The sequence below is a fragment of the Triticum dicoccoides genome, chromosome 4B (assembly GCF_002162155.2).
Source record: "Triticum dicoccoides isolate Atlit2015 ecotype Zavitan chromosome 4B, WEW_v2.0, whole genome shotgun sequence".
NCBI lineage: Eukaryota > Viridiplantae > Streptophyta > Magnoliopsida > Poales > Poaceae > Triticum > Triticum dicoccoides.
In genome coordinates, this window is record NC_041387.1 from 85,470,183 (window position 1) to 85,484,862 (window position 14,680).

Here is a 14,680-nt window from a genome sequence, read left to right on the forward strand (position 1 = left end):
GCTATAACTGGCCATCAGTAGATTATCACACAGCACAGGAAGTATGTTACAACATGGAAAAAAGCTAAAAAGCATTGTTAAATAGGTTACTGAAGATATATATTCTAGATGCTTAAACAAGATAATGATGTAAAGTTCCTAAAGACAAAAGCACGGACTGTATGCCAGGAACAGTAACAAATGTAAGGTTTCACAGATATGTTTTTTTAATAACAATTCAGGGTTATGATTCAATGTGGTGGACATACTCACATACTTGTGGAAAGTATGATCCAATAAGTCTGTACTAACCTACTGTAGAACAAATATTTCATCAAGGTGTCACCTCCCTGAATTGAAACCCGAAACACTTGTGCAGCATGGCCTTTTACAATGGCTGAAAAAATTATTAGCACAAACAGAGTTCAGATATTACATGTTACAGAAGCCTTTAGCTTCAGGAAGTGTTCTGTTATAGGTATATAAATCCTCACCAGCGAAGGTCGTCGTTTGTTGAACCTAGCAAATGCTTCTTTCTTTCTTTCTGAATTTCAGGTCTAAGCACCAAATTTGATTCTTCAATGTTAAAGAATCTGCAAGCAAATCATCATAGTTTTCAGTTTTCCACAAAAGTGACATGGAATCAATTACATGAAAATTTTGGATATGAAGCAGTGAAGAAAGTGAACACAAAATTTAACCAAATTCTTACCAATGGTGCTCAGGAACCAACATGACCGCTGAGAGAGAATGCAGAGACACAACAAGTCGAGAACACACTGATCCTGGCAAGTAAAAGAACCCCTTAAATGCTTGTCAACTCAAAGCCATGGGAAGACACAATTTCGCATTGATCATCACCATAGGGCTCAAATGTACAATGGCACAACATACGTACATAAGCAACTCTAGCCTACAGGGAACCTCCAGATCCTTTACTTAAAATGGCAAAACATATGTGTATAAGCACATTTAGCCTACGGATCCTATACTTATCTGGAGATGTGATATCTAACATGATAATTATTTAGACAAGAATGGTTGTTCCTGGCCTAACTTTCTCTCGCCTCTCCCTTCCTGCCAGCGTGTGGCAAGGTTCACGAATTAGGTATCCATTGCTTGATCACCTTCTACAGGCCCTCTCATATATCAAATTGAAAGTTGTAAAAGACACACCGAAAAAAAACAGTATCCTAATTTGGGAACTTGAATCTGGAATAGGAGAAACCAAGGAAGGAATCGTCCTACCAGAGATTCATCATGGACGGAAACAAGCGTACACATCCTGCTCACACGTATACACGAAATATAAGCAGCACGAGAACGAACAACACACAACGCCCGACCATATCCGGAACATTTAAACGATCAGCACGACATACAGATATTTAAAAGATCACCAAGGCAGACAGCAAGACACATAAGATACTGAAAGTAAAACAGGCACACATGTAGTAGAAAGAAAAGAAGAAAACCTTGATGAGTCGAACAACACGGCGACAGAAAAGATCATACAACCTGCAAAATACAAAAAAAAGGTCAGAGCACAACGACACACAGGCATGCAATGAACACTCGCCGGTCACATAAGCAACAGAACGGCCTATTTACCCGAGGCGCAAGCAGAAGCACGTTGGGTAAGCAGCAGGACGGACGAGAAGAAGAAGCGCTAGTGACAGGAGAAGTAGTCTGAACCATAGAACAAGCGTCAGCACACACGCGTTTCATCAAACATTCTATAGGCAAGCATAAGAGGAGTGGACTAACATCAATGAGAAGGAGAGACGGACACAAGGCTCGCCGCAAGCGACAACAAGAAACCGTACCAAACTGCGAATGAACGAAACGAAGGCAAAGATACGAAATTAGCCCGACGAATCCAAAGCAGCAGCGAAGAACATGTGAACCAGAGAAGGACGAACCTCAACCAGTGGCAACCATCGAGCAGAGAAGGCCCATCGGAACAGAGCATGGGGCTGCCGCATCTCGGCCACCATGCGACACGACGAGGCAAAATATCCGAGTCCATCTCTCCTTTCTCGTCACAGTTTTTCAATCATCTTCTAGATGACTAAAACGATTAGCACATCAACCAAGAAAATAAGAGGAACAAGAAGGATGAATATCACCTCAACAAGAGACGAGATAGATCGATTGTGCTTCTGTACTCGGCTGCCAATGGCGTGGTCGGAGGGCGATTCTTCTCATCTTCCATCCGTTCTCCTCCCGGCCGGCGGTGGCGGCCCGGAGTTCCTTGTCGACCGCGTGCACAGTGCGACACAGCTCGTCGTCGCGGGAGGTGGCGGGGCCGAGGCCAGTGGCGGCCTCCTGGATGAGGCCCTCAGCTCGGTCGCAGGACTCGCTGAAGGCGTCGAGGCAGCGGTGGAGGTCCGTGAGCGCCACCGTGCACCCGGGCTCGCGGAGGGCGGCGGCCGCGGCGTCGACCAGCGCGTCGTAGGCGCCAGTCCATCTCTCTCTCTCCAACTGCCGTGGCATCAATGGAGGTGAGGCACGCATGATGCATCGGCCCGCCGCGGCATCGATGGAGGTGAGGCACGCATGATGCATCGGCCCCCACAAGCACATGCATCAGGCAGCAGTCCATCCTCTATCTCCAAAGTCCAAATGCAGAGAAGACGCAACACCACGCACAGAAAAGGTGTACACGTGCACTAGACACGGGAGTAGCAGCCGACGAGCGGGACCAGAGTAGGAGCGGCCCACCTGTCATCGCGCTAGTACAAACGCGTGCGCACAATCCAGGTGCACATGCGTCGACCCACCCCTCTCTAGCTGATGTAGGACGCAGTAACTCCCACAATGCACGACGCGGGACGCGCGTGAGAAGCTCCGCGCCAGGAGCGGTTGACCGAGGAAATCAGAAAATACCCAATACATGAGACGTGCCTAGCCATGGCAGCTGATGAGCGGGACAGGGAGCAGCACTGGCCCACTCGTCATTAGAACAACACAAGCGCGGGCGCAAAAGCCAGTTGCACATGCGTCGGCTAACCCTTCGCGGCTTCCCCAGGATCCAAAGCGCGTCCACCCGGCGCAGCAAGTTTGGCTGCCCCACGCACCCAACAAACTGGCACCCAGCCAATCCAATCCATCGCGAGCCCACAGGTCATGCACCGCCCAAGATCTACCACCCGGTCAAAAGGCACAAGTTAATTTGCAGCAAACATCTAATGGACAGGAACGAGAAAAAGACCATGTTGACCCAAATCGAACGGCTAGCGAAGGATGAATCCGGGGGAGCGCCCTGGGAGCGAGTTGGCTAGCCTCTTTTTGGTTTTAAATAAGTGAAGCACTAGAGCATAAACTATCAAGCTCAAAAGATATAAGTGAAGCGCATAGAGTATTCTAGTAAATTCTAATAAAATAGGCTTCTCCAAAAAGGTGTGTATAGCAAGGATGATTGTGGTAAACTAAAAATCAAAGACTAATATAATACACGACGCTCCAAGCAAAACACATATCATGTGGTGAATAAAAATATAGCTCCAAGTAAAGTTACCAATGAATGAAGACGAAAGAGGGGATGCCTTCCCGGGGCATCCCCAAGCTTAGGCTTTTGGCTATCCTTGAATAGCTTGGGGTGCCTTGGACATCCCCAAGCTTAGTCTCTTGCCACTCCTTATTCCATAGTCCGTAAGAGCTTTACCCAAAATTGAAAACTTCACAACACAAAACTCAACATGAAATCTTATAAGCTCCATTAGTGAAAGAAAACAAACCACCACATAAGGTACTGTAATGAACTCATTCTTTATTTATTTTGGTGTTAAACCTACTGTATTCCAACTTCTCTATGGTTTATAAACTATTTTACTAGCCATAGATGCATCAAAATAAGCAAACAACACACGAAAAACAGAATCTGTCAAAAACAGAACAGTCTGTAGCAATCTGTAACTAACGCAAACTTCTGAACTCTAAATATCCTACCAAAATAGGAGGTACTGTAAAATTTGTTTATTCATCAGCAGCAAAAAGAATCAGTGCAAAATCTCGTTTGTGTGATTTATTGAATTTTTTCTCGTGAGTGCAAAGTTTCTGTTTTCCAGCAGAATCAAATCAACTATCATCATAGTTTATCCTATAGGTTCTACTTGGCACAAACACTAATTAAAAGATAAAAACACATCTAAACAGAAAGTAGAAGCAAAATTTAACACTAAACATGAACAAAAACAAAAAACACAAAGAAAATTGGGTTGCCTCCCAACTAGCGCTATCGTTTAATACCCCTAGCTAGGCATAAAAGCGAAGATAGATCTAAGTAGTGCCATCTTTGGCACTTGGCTCATAAGTAGCCCGCATGATAGATTCATAAGGTAATTTGACTTTATTTCTTATAAAGTGCTCCATGCCTTCTTTTAATGGAAATTGGAATCTAATATTCCCTTCCTTCATATCAATAATCGCGCCAATCGTTCTAAGGAAAGGTCTACCAAGAATAATAGGGCAAGAAAGATTGCAATCTATATCAAGAACGATAAAATCAACGGGCACCAAATTTCTATTTGCACCAATAAGAACATCATTGATCCTTCCCATTGGCTTTTTAATGGTGTAATCCGCAAGGTGCAAATTTAACGAGCAATCATCAAGATCATGGAAACCTAGAATATCACATAAAGTTTTCCGAATCGTGGAAACACTAGCACCCAAATCACACAAAGCAAAACACTCATAATCTTTAATTTTAATCTTTATAGTAGGTTCCCACTCATCATTAAGTTTTCTAGGTATAGAAACTTCCAAATTAAGTTTTTCATCAAAAGATTGCATCAAGGCATCAACAATATGTTTGGTAAAAGCTTTGTTTTGACTATAAGCATGTGGAGAATTAACAACGGATTGCAACAAGGAAATACAACCTTCTAAAGAACAATTATCATAATCAAATTCCTTGAAATCCGAGATAGTGGGTTTAATGCTATTCAAAGTTGTGACTTCTCCAATCTTACTTTTACCAAAATTAGCATCAAGATCTAAAAACTTTGAATTCTTAGGACGCCTTCTAGGCAAAGTTGATTCATCATCAGTCCCATAATCATCAAAATTCATATTGCAAAACATAGATCTAATAGGGGACACATCAATAACTTTAAGATCTTCATCATTATTTTCATGGAAACTAGAGGAATACGCTTTTATAAAGCTATCTTTCTTAGCACGCAATCTAGCGGTTCTTTCCTTGCACTCATCAATGGAAATTCTCATTGCTTTGAGAGACTCATTAATATCATGCTTAGTAGAAGAAGATCTAAGTTTAAGAGAATCAACATCAAGCGAAAGTCTATCAACGTTCCTAGCCAAATCATCAACTTTGAGCAATTTTTCTTCAAGCAAAGCATTAAAATTCTTTTGAGAAATTATAAAATCTTTCACACTATTCTAAAAATCAGAGGGCATCTTATTGAAATTACCATAAGAATTATTGTAGGAATTTCCATAATTATTAGAGGAATTACAAGGAAACGGTCTAGCATTAAAGTTTCCTCTATAAGCATTGTTTCCAAAACTATTCCTACCAACAAAATTCACATCCATAGATTCATTATTATTCTCAATCAAGGAAGACAAAGGCATATCATTGGGATCAAGAAGAGTATTTTTAGTAGCAAACAATTTCATAAGTTCATCCATCTTTCCACTCAAAACATTGATTTCTTCTATAGCATGCACTTTTTTACTAGAAGATCTTTCGGTATGCCATTGAGAATAATTAGCCATAATATTATCAAGAAGTTTTGTAGCATCTCCTAAAGTGATTTCCATAAACGTGCCTCCAGCGGCCGAATCTAAGAGATTTCTCGAAGCAAAGTTCAAACCGACATAAAATTTTTGTATGATCATCCGTAAATTCAAACCATGAGTAGGGCAATTGTGAAGCATCAATTTCACTCTTTACCAAGATTGGGCAACATGCTCATGATCAACTTGTTTAAAATTCATAATATCATTCCTAAGAGTGATGATCTTAGCGGGAGGAAAATACTTAGAGATAAAAGCATCTTTGCACTTGTTCCAAGAATCAATAATATTTTTAGGCAAAGACGAAAACCAAACTTTAGCACGTTCTCTAAGTGAGAACGGAAATAACTTCAATTTGACAATGTTGTTATCCGTATCTTTCTTCTTTTGCATATCACACAAATCAACAAAATTGTTTAGATGAGTAGCAGCATCTTCACTAGGAAGGCCGATGAATTGATCTTTCATAACAAGATTCAGCAAAGCAGCATTGATTTCACAAGACTCAACATCATTAAGAGGAGCAATTGGAGTACTAAGGAAATCATTATTATTGGTGTTCGAGAAATCACACAATTTGGTATTATCTTGCGCCATGGCAACAAGTAATCCAACACACAAGCAAACAGAAAAAGGCAAGCGGAAAAGAGAGGAGGAGATTGGGAAAGAGAGGGCGAATAAAACGGCAAGGGTGAAGTGGGGGAGAGGAAAACGAGAGGCAAATGGCAAATAAAGTAAATGCAAGGGAGATGAGTTTGTGATGGGTACTTGGTATGTCTTGACTTGAGCGAAGACCTCCCCGGCAACGGCGCCAGAAATCCTTCTTGCTACGTCTTGAGCTTGCGTTGGTTTTCCTCGAAGAGGAGAGGGTGATGCAGCAATAGTAGCGTAAGTATTTCCCTCAGTTTTTGAGAACCAAGGTATCAATCCAGTGGAGGCTCCTCAACAAGTCCCATGAACCTACACAAACAAACAAAGAACTCACAACCCACGCGACAAAGGGGTTGTCAATCCCTTCACGGCCACTTGCGAAAGTGAGATCTGATAGAGATATTATGATAAGATAAATATATTTTTGGTATTTCATAATATAGATGCAGAAAATAAAGATGCAAATAAAAGTAGATTGAAAGCAAATATGATAAGAGATAGACCCGGGGCCATAGGTTTCACTAGAGGCTTCTCTCGAGAGCATAAGTATTATGGTGAACAAATTACTGTCGAGCAATTGATAAAAAAGCGAATAATTATGACGTTATCTAGGCATGATCATGTATATAGGCATCACGTCCATAACAAGTAGACCGACTCCTGCCTGCATCTACTACTATTACTCCACACATCGACCGCTATCCAGCATGAATTTAGAGTATTAGGTTCATAAGAACAGAGTAACGCATTAAGCAAGATGACATGATGTAGAGGGATAAACTCAAGCAATATGATATAAACCCCATATTTTTATCCTCGATGGCAACAATACAATACGTGTCTTGCAACCCTTTCTGTCACTGGGTAAGAACACCGCAAGGTTGAACCCAAAGCTAAGCACTTCTCCCATGGCAAGAAAGATCAATCTAGTAGGCCAAACCAAACCGATAATTCGAAGAGACTTGCAAAGATAACTCAATCATATAAAAGAATTTAGAGAAGATTCAATTATTATCCATAGATAAATCTGATCATAAACCCACAATTCATCGGATCTCGACAAACACACCGCAAAAAGAGATTACATCAAATAGTTCTCCACAAGAGAGGGGGAGAACATTGTATTGAGATCCAAAAAGAGAGAAGAAGTCATCTAGCTAATAACTATGGACCCGTAGGTCTGTGGTAAACTACTCACAACTCATCGGAGAGGCAAGGGTGTTGATGTAGAAGCCCTCCGTGGTCAATTCCCCCTCCGGCAGAGTGCCGACGAAGGCTCCAAGATGGGATCTCGCGGATACAGAAGTTACGGTGGTGGAAATTGTGTTTCGTCCTACCCCTGGATGTTTTCGGGGTACGTAGGCTTATATAGGAGGAAGAAGTACGTTGGTGGCCGCCCGAGGGGCCCACGAGACAGGGGGGCGCGCCCTACAGGGGGGTGCCCTCCTATCTCGTGGGAGCCTCGGCTGCTTCTTGACTTGCACTCCAAGTCCTCTGGATCACGTTCGTTCCAAAAATCACGCTCTCGAAGGTTTCATTCCGTTTGGACTCCGTTTGATATTCCTTTTCTTCGAAATACTGAAATAGTCAAAAAAACAGCAATACGGGATGGGCCTCCGGTTAGTAGGTTAGTCCCAAAAATGATATAAAAGTGTAAAATAAAACCCATAAACATCCAAAATGGGTAATATAATAGCATGGAACAATCATAAATTATAGATACGTTGGAGACGTATCACTACCTCTTGAGCATGCATTGGTTTTCCCTTGAAGATGAAAGGGTGATGTAGCAAAGTAGCTTAAGTATTTCCCTTAGTTTTGAGAACCAAGGTATCAATCCAGTAGGAGACAATGCACAAGTCACCTAGTACCTGCACAAACAATCAAGAACCTTGCAACCAACGCGATAAAGGGGTTGTCAATCCCTTCACGGTCACTCGCAAAAGTGAGATCTAATAGAGATAGTAAAGTAAATATTTTTGGTATTTTTGTTGTATAGATTGGAAAGTAAAGATTGCAAAATAGTAAACGATATGTGAAAATAGATGTAATATAATAGAAAAGAGACCCGGGGCCCATAGGTTTCACTAGTGGCTTCTCTCAAGATAGCATGTATTACGGTTGGTGAACAAATTACTGCCGAGCAATTGATAGAAAAGAGCATAATTATGAAGACATCTAAGGCAATGATCATGAATATAGGCATCACGTCTGTGTCAAGTAGACCAAAATGATTCTGCATCTACTACTATTACTCCACACCTCGACCGCTATCCAGCATGCATCTAGAGTATTAAGTTCATAAGAACAGAGTAACACATTAAGCAAGATGACCTGATGTAGAGGGACAAACTCAAGCAATATGATATAAACCCCATCTTTTTATCCTCGATGGCAACAATACAATGCGTGCCTTGCTGCCCCTACTATCACTGGGAAAGGACACCGCAAGACTGAACCCAAAGCTAAGCACTTCTCCCATTGCAAGAAAGATCAATCTAGTAGGCCAAACTAAACCGATAATTCAAAGAGAATTGCAAAGATGTCAAGTCATGCATATAAGAATTCAGAGAAGAACCAAATAATATTCATAGATAATCTTGTTCATAAATCCACAATTCATCGGATCTCGGCAAACACAACACAAAAGAGTATTACATCAAATAGATCTCCAAGAACATCGAGGAGAACTTTGTATTGAGAATCAAAGAGAGAGAAGAAGCCATCTAGCTAATAACTATGGACCCGAAGGTCTGTGGTAAACTACTCACGCTTCATCGGAGAGGCTATGGTGTTGATATAGAAGCCCTCCGTGATCGATTCCCCCTCTGGCAGATTGCCGTAAAAGGCCCCAAGATGGGATCTCACGGGTACAGAAGGTTGCAGCGGTGGAAAAGTGGTTTCGTGCCCCCCTGATGTTTCTAGGGTATAAGAGTATATATAGGCGAAATAAGTACGTCAGTGGAGCTACGAGGGGCCCATGAGGGTGGGGGGCGCCCCTACTCCCCTGGGCGTGCCCTCCTGCCTCGTGGACTCCTGGTGGCATTCCAGACTTCTACTCCAAGTCTTCTGGTTTGCTTTCGGTCCAAGAAATATCATCACAAAGATTTCATTCTGTTTGGACTCCGTTTGGTATTCCTTTTCTGCAAAACTCTAAAATAGGCAAAAACAGAAACTGGCACTGGGCCTCCGGTTAATAGGTTATTCCCAAAATTAATATAAAAGAGCATATTAAAGCCCATTAAACATCCAAAACAGATAATATAATAGCATGGAACAATCAAAAATTATAGATACGTTGGAGACGTATCATCCGCCACATTTCAGCGAGCAAGAAAATGGTTCTCTTCGTCCCTCGCCCTTGATACCAACATTGTTGCCAACATAACTGGCTGGCTATCCTCTGGCCTTCCTTGCTATCATGACCGTGCAAGATGTCAATGCCCTTCCTACTTTAAACCCACATGGTGTGCCCATAACCCGCAGTTCCACAGGACCGAAACCTGACTCATACACCCTTATTTCCAAAGTTATTCCTCACGCTTGGCTTCGTATGTAGATCATGATCCACCTTCCTAGAGATGATCTACTCTAGTATCAAATGCAATATTTATTCTCATTGCTCTAAAACCCTGTCACCTTCTGATTGGGCATCGAACGATTACCTGCCCGCTTGAAACTTCTCATGGTACCTTCTTACTTTGCTCTCGATATTTTCTTAAGTTTCAATTCAAGAGTTATTTTCTGCCACCGTCCCTGATGTATCTACCCGATAAGCAACCTTGTAGAAGTCCATTCTTCTGAAGTTACCCCTTATCCTTTTCTTAAGAACGATGAAGACTCCGAAGAAAGGATGACGACTTCATCATGATGACCTGAAGCGGAGAAATGAAGACATCAACGTAATGGATCAAACCTCTTCAACGAGAGCATCAAGAACAAGAAAACTTGTTAGAATTTTGTAACCAGATCTTTCCCCCTTACTCCACCTCATAAATCTCGGGACAAGATTTCTTGTAGTGGAGGACATTTGTAACGCCCTGAGGATCATGCTACGGTAATCTTCCCCTAATGGTGGCCATGTCATCATGATAAGTTTTGCTAAACTTTATTTTGATCCCAAACCTAGTTCATCTTAAAAATTAAAATAAAGTCAAATAATAAATTCTTCTAACGGTAAATTAAAATTGTTCATTGGGTTGCAAATTTTCACTAACTAATTGTCATGAAGAAATCAACTCATATTGGGTTTTTATTTTGGCCCTAGCAAAATTCTAGTGGTCCAGCAACATCTAATTTGGTCGTTCAAATTCCAACCGGTATTCTTACTTTTCCCAACCACATGAAACTTTGTGTGTCGCCCTATGCTAATGCACTAGATTCATGTGCCAAGTTTCACAATAAAAAATTCATTTAGCAGCAAAATAAATGACAAATGAGTAGAGAAAATATAATAAAAGAAACAAGCGTGGGAAAAGAAAACAGAGGTGCTTTCATGCACTTGGCCCTTTTAGCAATGCAAGCTGGCCTGGCTCAACCTAGTGCCTGGCCATGTGTTGGCCATCCGACACCTCCTCGACGCCCTTAAAACGAACCTCGCGCCCCCCAAACCCTATCCGCGTCGTTCCCCTCGCTCCCTCCCTCACCAAGTCACCACCATCCTTTTGGACGCAACCGAGCCCGTGGTCCATGCTCGACCTTGTCCACATGCCCACCATCGTCCCGGAGCTGAGCTAGCATGTCTATCTTTTTCCCCATCATCGTCCATGTCGTCTACAAGGGCTAGTCGAGCTGCGGAGGTCCTAGCTGCTGGATCGAGTGTCGCCCATGCCATCGTCCGCCTCACTGCCCGGTCGCAGATCTATGCTCCGGCTCACCCCGGATTCATCTGAGCTCGCCATCAGCCCTCCCCGGGTGAGGCTCCTCCGTTCCCCCTCATTTCCCCCTCGAGTCATGATGTCTGCTAGAATTATGTCGGTATTTCCTCAAAGAGGAAGGGATGATGCAGCACAGCGACGGTAGGTATTTCCCTTAGTGATGAGACCAAGGTTATCGAACCAGTAGGAGAACCACGCAACACAATGTAAACAGCTCCTAGACACAAATAACAAATACTCGCAACCCGACATGTTAAAGGGGCTGCCAATCACTTTCAGGTAACGGTGCCAGAAATTGGCAAGCGGATGTGAGAAAGTTGTAATAGATTGAATAAATAGATCGCAAAGAAAATAAAGTGCAGTAAGGTATTTTTGTATTTTTGGTTTAACAGATCTAAAAACAAAAGCAAAGGAAAATAGATCGCGAAGGCAAATATATTAAAGAAGAGACCCAGGGGCCGTAGGTTTCACTAGTGGCCTCTCTCAAGAAAAATAAAAAACGGTGGGAAAACAAATTACTGTTGGGCAATTGATAGAACTTCAAATAATCATGACAATATCCAGGAAATGATCATTATATATGCATCATGTCCAAGATTAGTAGATTGACTCCTGCCTGCATCTACTACTATTACTCCACACATCGACCGCTATCCAGCATACATCTAGTGTATTAAGTTCATGGGAAAATGGAGTAATGCAATAAGAACGATGACATGATGTAGACAAGATCTATTTATGTAGAAATAGACCCCATCTTGTTATCCTTAATAGAAACGATACATACGTGTCGGTTCCCCTTCTGTCACTGGGATCAAGCACCGTAAGATCGAACCCATTACAAAGCACCTCTTCCCGTTGCAAGATAAATAGATCAAGTTGGCCAAACAAAACCCAAATGTCGGAGAAGAAATACAAGCTATAAGCAATCATGCATATAAGAGATCAAACAAGACTCAAATAACTTTCATGGATAAAAACATAGATCTGATCATAAACTCAAAGTCCATCGGATCCCAACAAACACACCGCAAAAAGAGTTACATCATATGGATCTCCAAGAGACCATTGTATTGAGAATCAAACGAGAGAGAGAAAGCCATCTAGCTACTAACTACGGACCCGTAGGTCTACAATGAACTACTCACGCATCATTGGAGAGGCACCAATGAGGATGATGAACCCCTATGTGATGGTGTCTAGAATGGATCTGGTGTTTCTGGAACTTGCGGCGGCTGGAATTGATTTTTGTCGACTCCCCTAGGGTTTCTGGAATATTGGGGTATTTATAGATCAAAGAGGCAGTGCGGGAGGCCATCGAGGTGGGCATAAACCTTGTGCCCCCCTCGGGGCACCCCTCTAGTTCTTGTTCGTCCCATCTTGTGTCTTTTGGTCTAGAAAAAATCCACAAAAAGTTCTATTGCGTTTGGACTCCATTTGGTATTGATTTCCTGCGATGTAAAAAACAAGCAGAAAACAACAACTGGCACTTGGCACTATGTCAATAGGTTAGTACCAAAAAATGATATAAAATGATTGTAAAACATCCAAGAATGGTAATATAACGGCATGGAACAATCAAGAATTATAAATACGTTGGAGACGTATCAAGCCACCACTGTAGGCCGCTGTCGCCAAACTCCCAGAGCTCGCCGTGGCCGCGCCCGCACGCTCTATGTCCACACCATGAGCTGCCGCCCGTGCCCGCCTATGCATACTGCAGTTCCATGCGCGCGCAAAGCCGCACCCCCGCTCACCCGCGTGCTTGCCGCTGCTTCTTTCTATGCTTGATGCTCGTGCTAGTTGTGTTGTTGCCACTGCTTGTGATTGCTCTGGCTGCTGCTGCTTCGCTGCTAACATCCGCCTCCAGCCGCCACCATTGTCCCGCATGCGCCAGCAGCTGGCCACTGCGGTGCTTGCCCCTGGACGCGGGCATGGCCACCGCACGCAAGCGTGCGTGCTTGCCTAGCTAGGAGTCGTAGTTGTGCCACTTCCAGTGGAGCCGGCCTAATTAGTTAGGGTCTAATTAGAATATTAATTAGGGGTATTTTGTGTTAGGTTAGCTAGAGGTCCATGACATGTGGATACCTTGTGTCTAATTAACCTATTTAGTCAAGAGTTAGTCAATGAACAATGGGCCCCTTTGACTCTATTGACCATGTCAACCCAACTATTGGTGCAATGACAGGCCCCTTATGTTTTGGAGTTTGTTGACATAAATAGTATGGGACTTATGTGTTTGCTAGTGCACACAAAGTAAAAGGTCCCTGATGTATTGAGGAGTTTGATGCAAACGACCAAGATAATGTCCCTGCGCAGTAGTGAAGGTTATCACCGAAGATAAAGCTATCAAGAGTGACACCTAAAAATTGTTGAAGTCGAAGCAATTGGTTCGATGCATGTCCGAAGCAAATGAATTTTTCCGAGGAAGAATGAAGACGAAGTGAAGACGTAGCATTTATTTTGTTGTTGTTCTTCTTTCGTTGAGTCATAGGACCATCATACTATTAAGAGGTGTATAGCATTTTTGAAGCTTTGATTCTCTGATGCTAAACCCAAATCCTATGAAAGTTGTGAGAGAAATCACTTTGTGCCTCGAGCAAATACTTTCCAGCAAGAGATTGTGATCTTCTTAGCTGTGAGCAAATACTTGCCAGCAAGAGACTGTGATCTTCTTCGCTGCAAGAGATTTGCCTTGGACCGAGGAGTTAGCATTACTTGTTCCTCAAGTAATGTTACCGTTGCTCAAAAATCCGACCATTGTGAACATGTCTGTTGGCCATTGGCTGGACCTCGTGTCCAAAATGGTCATTTCCCATCTTGGAAGGCTGCGGCTATAAATAGCCACCCCACGCCGGCTTTGTCCGATGGCTACTCTATTTGATTCTGAGAAGATTGTTGAGCAACCCCCACTCTAAGCGATTTGAGTTTAAAATCCACCGAGAGAAAAACCCTAGAGCCGAAGAATTAGATACTGGTTCAGCATCACTGGAATCTAAGCTTAGTACGCTCCGCCTATTACTCTTGAGAGCTGCAAACTCTCTAGACGGTTAGGTGTCAATTTCTACAGAGACCAAGAATGATTGTGGTTCTCGAAGAAGAAGTCTGTAAAGGTTTGGAGATCGCCTTCAGGTATCTACCACGAGTGATCGGCATCAGTTGACGAATCAATTATCAAGGAGAATAGGGTGAAGAGAGTTTATCTTCCGTGTTAAGTCACACCCCCTCCAACCAGACGTAGTCCTGGTGCAGAAGGACGAACTGGTCGAACAAATACCTTGTCGCCATCGAGCATCTTCAGTTACCTCTGTCACTCATGTTTACTTTTGATGTATTCCATTAATGTAATTTACTTTGATGCATGCTATAGTTTCTCTTCGGTACTTCGCTGTAGTTATTCGTAGCTT